Raw genomic sequence first — 8,836 nt, 5'->3', positions numbered from 1 at the left:
TAATTCTGTCAGAGACAGCAAAGGACTTGGAAGAGCAGTTGAACGGAATGGATAGCGTCTTGAAAGGAGGATATAAGATGAACATCAACAAAAGCAAAACGAGGATAATGGATTGTAGTCGAATTAAGTCGGGTGATGATCAGGGAATTAGATTAGGAAATGAGACACTTAAAGTAGTAAAGGAGTTTTGCTATTTGGGGAGCAAAATAACTGATGATGGTCGAAGTAGAGAGGATATAAAATGTAGACTGGCAATGGCAAGGAAAGCGTTTCTGAAGAAGAGAAATTTGTTAACATCGAGTATAGATTTAAGTGTCAGGAAGTCATTTCTGAAAGTATTTGTTTGGAGTGAAGCCATGTATGGAAGTGAAACATGGACGATAAATAATTTGGACAAGAAGAGAATAGAAGCTTTTGAAATGTGGTGCTACAGAAGAATGCTGAAGATTAGATGAGTAGATCACATAACTAATGAGGAAGTATTGAATAGGATTGGGGAGAAGAGGAGTTTGTGGCACAACTTGACTAGAAGAGGGGATCGGTTGGTAGGACATGTTCTGAGGCATCAAGGGATCACCAATTTAGTATTGGAGGGCAGCGTGGAGGGTAAAAATCGTAGAGGGAGACCAAGAGATGAATACACTAAGCAGGTTCAGAAGGATGTAGGCTGCAGTAGGTACTGGGAGATGAAAAAGCTTGCACAGGATAGAGTATCATGGAGAGCTGCATCAAACCAGTGTCAGGACTGAAGACCACAACAACAGTGTATAACACTCGACCCTTACTTAGCTTACATTTATCGCGAGTCTATCGACCAGCACAAAGTCCCAAACGAGAGGAGAAATGCGCAGGTGACTCCTGTCTATAAGAAGGGCAAAAGAACGGACACGCAAAATCACAGACCAGTATTCCTAACTTCAGTTTCCTGCAGAATCCTTGGACATATTCTCCTTTCGAATATAATAAATTTTCTCGAGACCGAGACGCTTATGTCCTTCATGTCCACAAATCAGTATGATTTCAGAAGGAGTCGTCCGTCTGAAAATCAGCATGCCCTCGTTTCACTGCGAACTATGGATGAAGATTCCATTTTTCTAGATTTCTGGAAAGCATTTGACACGACGCCGTATTGCAGGTAGGCTATTAACGATGGTACGGACATATGGAATAAGTTCACAGATATGTGAGTGGCTCGAAGACTTCTTAAACAACGGAACCCAGTATGTTGTCCTCGACGGCGAATGTTCATCAGAGACAAGATTATCGCCAGGAATACGCCACGGAAGTGTGATAGGATCGCTATTGTTCTCTACATACATAATTGATTTGGCGGACGGGATGGCCAGCAATCTGGCGTTGCTCGCTGATGGTGCTGTGGTGTACGGTAAGGTGTCGGAGTTGAGTGACTGTAGCAACATAGGAGATGACTTGGGCAAAATTTCTACTTGGTGTGATGAACGGCAGCTAGCTCTGAATATGGGAAAATATAAGTTAATCATGTTCGTATACAGCTTTAGGAGTGTACTTCTTGACACAGTCACGTCGTTTAAATATGTGGGCGAAACGTTGTCAAGCGATACGAAATGGAAACAGCTTGTGAGGACTGTGATAGGGAAGGTGAGTCGTCGACTTCGGTTTATTGCGAGAATTTTAGGAAAGTGTGGTCATCTGTAAAGGCGGCCGCATGTAGGACGCTGGTGCCACCTGTTCTTGAATACTGCTCGAGTGTTTTGGATCCGTAAAACGTCGGATTGAAGGATCACATCGAAGTAATACAGAGGCGGATTTGTTACCGGTAAGTTACGGAGATGGTTCGGGAACAGAAATCTGAATTCCTGGAGGGAAGTGGACGTACTTTTCGAAGAACACTATTGTGAAACTACAGCAAACCTGCATTTGAAACTGACTGTCGAATGATTTTCCTGCCGCCAACATATATTACGCGTAAGGACCACGAAGATGGGATACGAGAAATTAGGGTTGATACGGAGGCACGTAGACAGTCGTTTTTCCCTCGCTCTGTTTGCGAGTGGAAAAGGAAAGGAAGTGACCAGTGGTGGTACGGGCGTACCCTCCGCCACGGTGGCTTGCAGGGTACTTCTGTCGATGTAGATGTACCTCAAAACAAATGTTGGGGAAAAACTAATTAGGAATAATGGCTTTAATTAAATACTGGTCGAAATTTTGGATATGTTGCTGTCTCACGCACTCATTCAAGTCACCAACAACTCTTTTCGCTATCATTCCTGCAGTTTGCCTCTGCAATTAGTTAACTTCGGCAAAATTCTATACCAGCAGTTTCTCCCATCAAATTTTACTATCCCGAGGTGTTCGAACAGTCAGTGCAGTTGACCATTTTAAAGTCTTGGGACTGAGAGTAGATGGACAGCTTCTTTGGAAGTATCTTGTGCAGAAACCTGCTGTCTTCACTGTGACTCTGAAACTAGCAAACTTCGTCCAGTTTTTTTTATATTTTCCCTCGCATACGCGTGACGACGTCAACGTGCCACCGGGGTATAAAAAGTGTGTTAGGGGGATGCGAGAAACAGCGCACTTATTGTCGTGGTGGGTAATCTGAGCGATTTATCTGACGACCAAAAGGACATGATCATTAGCTTTCGGATCAATGATGGAAGCACTTCCCAAGTGACTATCTAACATTCTGCGTGGTGTCTGTTTGTTCTGAGTCGTGTCTCCCTACCACTTTCGCGCAACGACGCTCTGAGCGTGTTTTTTAGGGAATTGACTAATTTGACCTGTTGCTGGTAAGGAGACGCCAGACCACACATTATATGTAGAGTTCAGAAGAGTTCAGTGAGACTATCGATGATATAATTAAATACTTAATGATGTCAGTGTCAGCTCCACTGCACTCCCTGTAAAACAATCTTAATACTAACTAATATTAGTGGTAGGGGTTCAAGGCTTTCCTATTTTTAGTTAGCTGGTAAAATAACGTCAAAAAAACAGTTACGTTTACCATTGGAATTTTTATTCCACTCACAAAACATTGTTTATAAATTGTACTATTGATAAAAGGAAATATTTTAATACAGGGTGATAAAAATCAACTGCGTTCACAAAAAATGTGAATGAATATTCCCTGAATGGGTTTCCAAGTTCTATAATGGATCGAAGGATGACCTATGCCATATCACATCTATAATCTAGGTTTAAATTAAGTTTCATAAAAGAGAAAACTATCAAAAATGGTCTACAGTGACCCTCAATTATCTTCAATTACTTATTTAAATTGTCGAAAATTACAGTGGCTGATGTGGGTTCTCAATAATTATATAACAGAAAAATCATCGCATTTCAGATTTTAACTTCAAGTAGAAAATGTGAATACCACGAAGTTCAAAGAGAATGTAACAGATGAGATTTCTTCATTTCTGAGTGAAGCCTTATGCGCTCTTATGTGGCATCGCGTGCGTCCATTACCTTGTCGATGGTTAGGCAGCGTAAGGGGGGGCGGGCAGCACAGCTCCACACACCTCGCTGTCTCGGTAGCAACTCTCTCCTAACTTCTCCTAACTACTGTGTACCGAAGTTGGTTTAAGAAAAAGGTATCTGGCTGTGTTTTCAACTGACCAATCAGCGCCTCAGTGTTAACCTTAAGCTCCGCCCACAAAAATTCTGTCTACCCAATGAGAAACGTTATACTTTTCGTGGTGGGGCAATGTTTTTAATGTTTGCTACGTAACAGAGACGCGTATAGTCTCACGCTAAAACTTGCAGCTGGTGTGGCCCATTTAGTGTTATCATAAGATCTATACTGTTCTTCTGGAGGGCTCTATCTGTTAACATGGGCTGGGGGATGGACCCCCTGGCGGCCGGCCGGCTATGTGGGTGTCCCACTATCCCGCTCTTATCGTAGGGCCTTCTAGCCTACACGGCTCTGCTCTCGGCTTCTGTTCTCGTTTCTCCCCTCGGAACTGCGTCTGTTTCACGGTGGGAAGGTATGACGTGCATTTAGGCTCACTTGTGTTAATCTGTGGTATTCCATTTTCTCAGTCGTTGATCGTATTACTTTGGTTAGTTCAATGTCAGGATTTATTCGGAGCTATGTGACATATTGCTGGATTTGCTATCACGTCAGGGTTTTCATGGAAGGTGTTGGATTTGCCTGACACCTTACAACTAAGTTCTGAGACCGTGGTTAAAGTGTACGGTGCATCACAAAATGGCGCTGTCGGAAACCGGGGCAACTGTGGTGCAGCAGGTGCCACGGATGATAGGGGTGAGTGACGACTGCGGAGGTGTCTAAGGGCGAACAGACGAGCTACTGGAGAGCAACTGAGCGCCCGGATGAACCGAGGGGCTACCAGCACCGTCTCCCCGATGACCGCTCAGCAGGCGTTGCTGCATGTGGGCCTCTGCAGCAGGCACCAGCTTTCCTTACAGTTTACTGGCTTTCGGGCCGCGCCCACTCATCGCAATGTCAGTTATGACGATAACCCGACCGGACCGCAGGCACCCGTGCTGCCGAACGGTATTCATTGTCGACGAAGGCTGGAATTTGTACGCCGGTACTGCAACTTGGCGTCTGCTGAGTGGTGACACGTGGCCTTTTCAGATGGATCATCTTTCACGCTTCATCGGACAAATGGCCTTTAGCGAGTACGACGTGGAACGTGTGAAGGCAAACACACCGCACACTCGTCGGAAGGGTAGGGGCCAGAAGGTTTTCGCTGGGTCAGCTCGTCATTGTGGAAGGCAAAAGTGATCAAGTACACGTCTATATTTGGAAACCGCGTCCACGTCTATAAGCAGTTTGTTTTTCCTCGGCGCAGTGGCATGTATCAGCAGAATAATGCAACGTATCACAAAGCTACCACTGTGGTTGGCTGAGCAACAGCACGAGTTTACCGTACGCCTCTCGCCACCAAACTAGTCGGATTAAAACCCAGTGTACAAACCGTGGGACCACCGCATTCGGGCTGTTCGCACCACGGATCCTCAACCGAGAAACACAGTGCAGGTCTCCGCGGTACTGGAATCGCCTCCACACCCCTGTCAGTAGGCTACCTTCCAGAGCACCGCCGACTCACTTCCAGCTTGTCTCGTAGCGGTCCGCGCAGCGGCGTGTGTTTGTTCAGGCTCTTCACAGGCGGTCACATTAACGTGACTGCACAGTGTATACATCAGTGTATTAGAGCAGCACAGGCCTTTCTTTGGTCTTCCTGTATCTCTTTCCTATTATACGTCTAACTATCATTTCCCCCCATTCTTTCAATACGTATCATACATTTTACTATCTCGTATTCTGTTCTTTCATTCATGAAAAATATTTCTTTCCTTATTTCCGAATTTTTTATTTGATCCTCAGAGTTCATCCATTTGTATTATTTAAAAATTACGTTTCAGCAGATTGTATTTTCTTTGGTCCTCTTTAGTCACTGGCCAGGTCTCACTTCGGTATTTGTGCATAAGTGGTGCCATTACTTTGTACAATTTTCTCTTCTTGTTTTCTTTTTTCTTTTTCGGCTGAAGTACTATGGACAGTGGCTGGCACTTATCATAATATCAACTCCATAATTTATATCAAATTCTAAGAGCTGAAAACGAGATATATATTCCAATAGTTTTCCATTTAGCAATTTTTACAACCTACAGAATAGTTTCCTTTAAAAGCCATAACTTTGATTTTATTTTCTTAAATGTTTGGATTATAGAGTTTGGTCGTTAAGTTCAAGCGATGTAGAGCAGAACGTAACTCATCCTCTGTCCGTTGTAAAATTATTTTGCCGTTAGCAAGGAGTTTTTTTTTTTTTGTTGCCAACCTCTTCATCACTTGCAACATACATACTCAATTGCTGGATCTATCCCAGTCTTTGTCTACCTCTACTGTTTTTGCCCTCTACAACAGCCTAGAGTAAGACGGAAGTTCTCCACATATTCCCTTCCTATCTGATTCTGCAAGGGTGCAGTATTTAAATGTATGTTTCTAGAAATTCATTTTATTCCTGGTTTTACTTCTTGTTTCCATTGTCTAAAAATGTCATCAGTATATATATGTTAAATAATGTGCGTGGGAGGCTGCATCCTTGACGTGCTCTTCTGTTGATTGCTACTGGCCCCGTTCTCTTTTTACTTGTATTAAAGCACGATATAAAAAATAACAGAAGTATGGGGCAAGTACGATCGAAGTTTCTGGCGCCGACAACAGTGCATAAAATATTCCTGTTATTCGTGTAACGCCAAATCGAGGTGTAAACGACAGGTTTCCACGACTACTTCAGGAGAAACAGGCTGTGGTAACGCTGTGAGGCGACCATTTTATAATCTGAGGCGTCTCACGATTACCCCACGATTGCTTCGCACTGTATGTATTGTGATGACGTCAGCATCAACGGCGACACAAATCACTCACATCACATCACGACCGCACATTCACGAGACGTTTATTGAATCCAACGAAACTCCTTTGTAGCGAAAATTGAATATTGTACGCGTTATTATCGGGGCACTGCTGTAAAAGACGGGGAATCAAAACCATCCAGACATAAACGGCAGATAAAATCTGTGAAGAACGTTTTAGAGGTGATAAAGGCAGTGCCTGTTTAAATCCCCGTCAGCGATTGTTTTAATGCCACCTCAACTGGCCATTAACAGTGATTACGGCACGATTTCATTGCGCGTAAAGCAAGCGGCGTAATAACAGGAAAGCGGCGGCAAAAAGTGTTTCTGCCAGCGCGGCGCCTGCTTAGCGCGGCAGATTTCCTGCCGAGAGGCGCGGCCGGCCTGGACACCTGCCTCTCTCCTCCCCAGACTGCTACTGCTGCCACGTCCTGACCGGCGGTCGCCTCAGCGCAACACCACCCAGACTACAGGCCCGCGCGCACATACTGATGGCCGGGTCGGTATGGGAACGCTGCTAAGCACCCTGCAGTTATACCAACTTTACGGGTTTTAGAGCTGAAACTGCATAGGGATTCTCGTCCTTTCCACTTCTACATGGCCTTGTAATGAAAGCGTCGAAATTTATATCACTGCGTGATCTACATCTACAGCTACATCCATACTCCGCAAGCCACCTGACGGCGTGTGGCGGAGGGTACCCTGAGTACCTCTATCGGTTCTCTCTTCTATTCCAGTCTCGTATTGTTCGTGGAAAGAAGGATTGTCGGTACGCTTCTGTGTGCGCTCTAATCTCTCTGATATTATCCTCACGGTCCCTTCGCGAGACATACGTAGCGGCGAGCAATATACTGCTTGACTCCTCGGTGAAGGTATGTTATCGAAACTTCAGCAAAAGCCCGTACCGAGCTACTGAGTGTCTCTCCTGCAGAGCCTTCCACTGGAGTTTATCTATCATCTCCGTAACGCTTTCGCGATTACTAAATGATCCTGTAACGAAGCGCGCTGCTCTCTGTTGGATCTTCTCTATCTCTTCTATCAACCCTATCTGGTACGGATCCCACACTGCTGAGCAGTATTCAAGCAGTGGGCGAACAAGCGTACTGTAACCTACTTCCATTGTTTTCGGATTGAATTTCCTTAGGATTCTTCCAATGAATCTCAGTCTGGCATCTGATTTACCGACGACCCACTTTATATGATCATTCCATTTTAAATCACTCCTAATGCGTACTCCCAGATAATTTATGGAATTAACTGCTTCCAGTTGCTGTCCTGCTATTTTGTAGCTAAATGATAAGGGATCTTTCTTTCTATGTATTCGTAGCACATTACACTTGTCTACATTGAGATTCAATTGCCATTCTCTGCACCATGCGTCAATTCGCTGCAGATCCTCCTGCATTTCAGTACAATTTTCCATTGTTACAACCTCTCGATACACCACAGCATCATCTGCAAAAAGCCTCAGTGAACTTCCGATGTCATCCACAAGGTCAATTATGTATATTGTGAATGGCAACGGTCGTATGACACTCCCCTACGGCACACCTGAAATCACTCTTACTTCGGAAGACTTCTCTCCATTGAGAATGACATGCTGCGTTCTGTAACTGAACAAAACTGCCATATGTTATTTCAAGATGTAAGATTATTTTGACGGTTTACCTTAAATACGCGTTTCTAGGCTTGAATACAAACTGTAATTTTAAATTATGTCTTTTACCTCAGGAGCTACGTTTTCTTGCACTAAAAAATCGGCAATATGCGACAACAAGCAGACGTTTTCGGTTTTAAATAAAGCAGCTGGAGCTCCTACAGAATTTAAGAATTTGTTTCCCCGGTTATTTTCGTAAATTTTCCTCTCCACTCCAAAATTTGCTGACCTCGCACGAAATTCAAATCATTCGACGAAATGGAGCACCTCCTGACATAATGTTTAATGAATCAAAAAACCCGAAAAAATATTTTATTTCCCTGTTTCTCCAGAACTTTAGAACCTTAAACATGAAAATATTGTTTCTCCTGTATCCTTCACTGAAGGATAGTGCTGTTAGTTTAGTGTTGTTAATTTAATGAGTGCTGTTAATTTAATCACAGAGTGCTGTTAATTTAATCACAATGCACTTATCTCGAAATTCTGCTTTCTATACTGCTTAATCTGTCGAACACTGAATTCATTAAAGCAATTTTCTAGGGTAGTTTACTCAAGTTGAAATTATTACCGAATAACTGTATATGTAAAACTTAACTAAATCATTCTGTAGCTCTTCCAAAGAAAAGTACTGGAAATTCAATAATCTGGTAGGAATGATAAGGAATACTAAACATTTTCGCGCCACACTAACTAATATGACTATTCTGTGTGACAATACTTGCAAATATGAGAGACATTTCACAGCCAGCGTCGTATTAACCTCGCAGCAATGGTCCAGAATTAAGAAACAAATTATACTGGTACATGATACATAAC

This window comes from Schistocerca americana, chromosome 9 (genome assembly GCF_021461395.2).
Source record: "Schistocerca americana isolate TAMUIC-IGC-003095 chromosome 9, iqSchAmer2.1, whole genome shotgun sequence".
NCBI classification, from domain to species: domain Eukaryota; kingdom Metazoa; phylum Arthropoda; class Insecta; order Orthoptera; family Acrididae; genus Schistocerca; species Schistocerca americana.
This window is presented reverse-complemented; position numbering follows the sequence as displayed.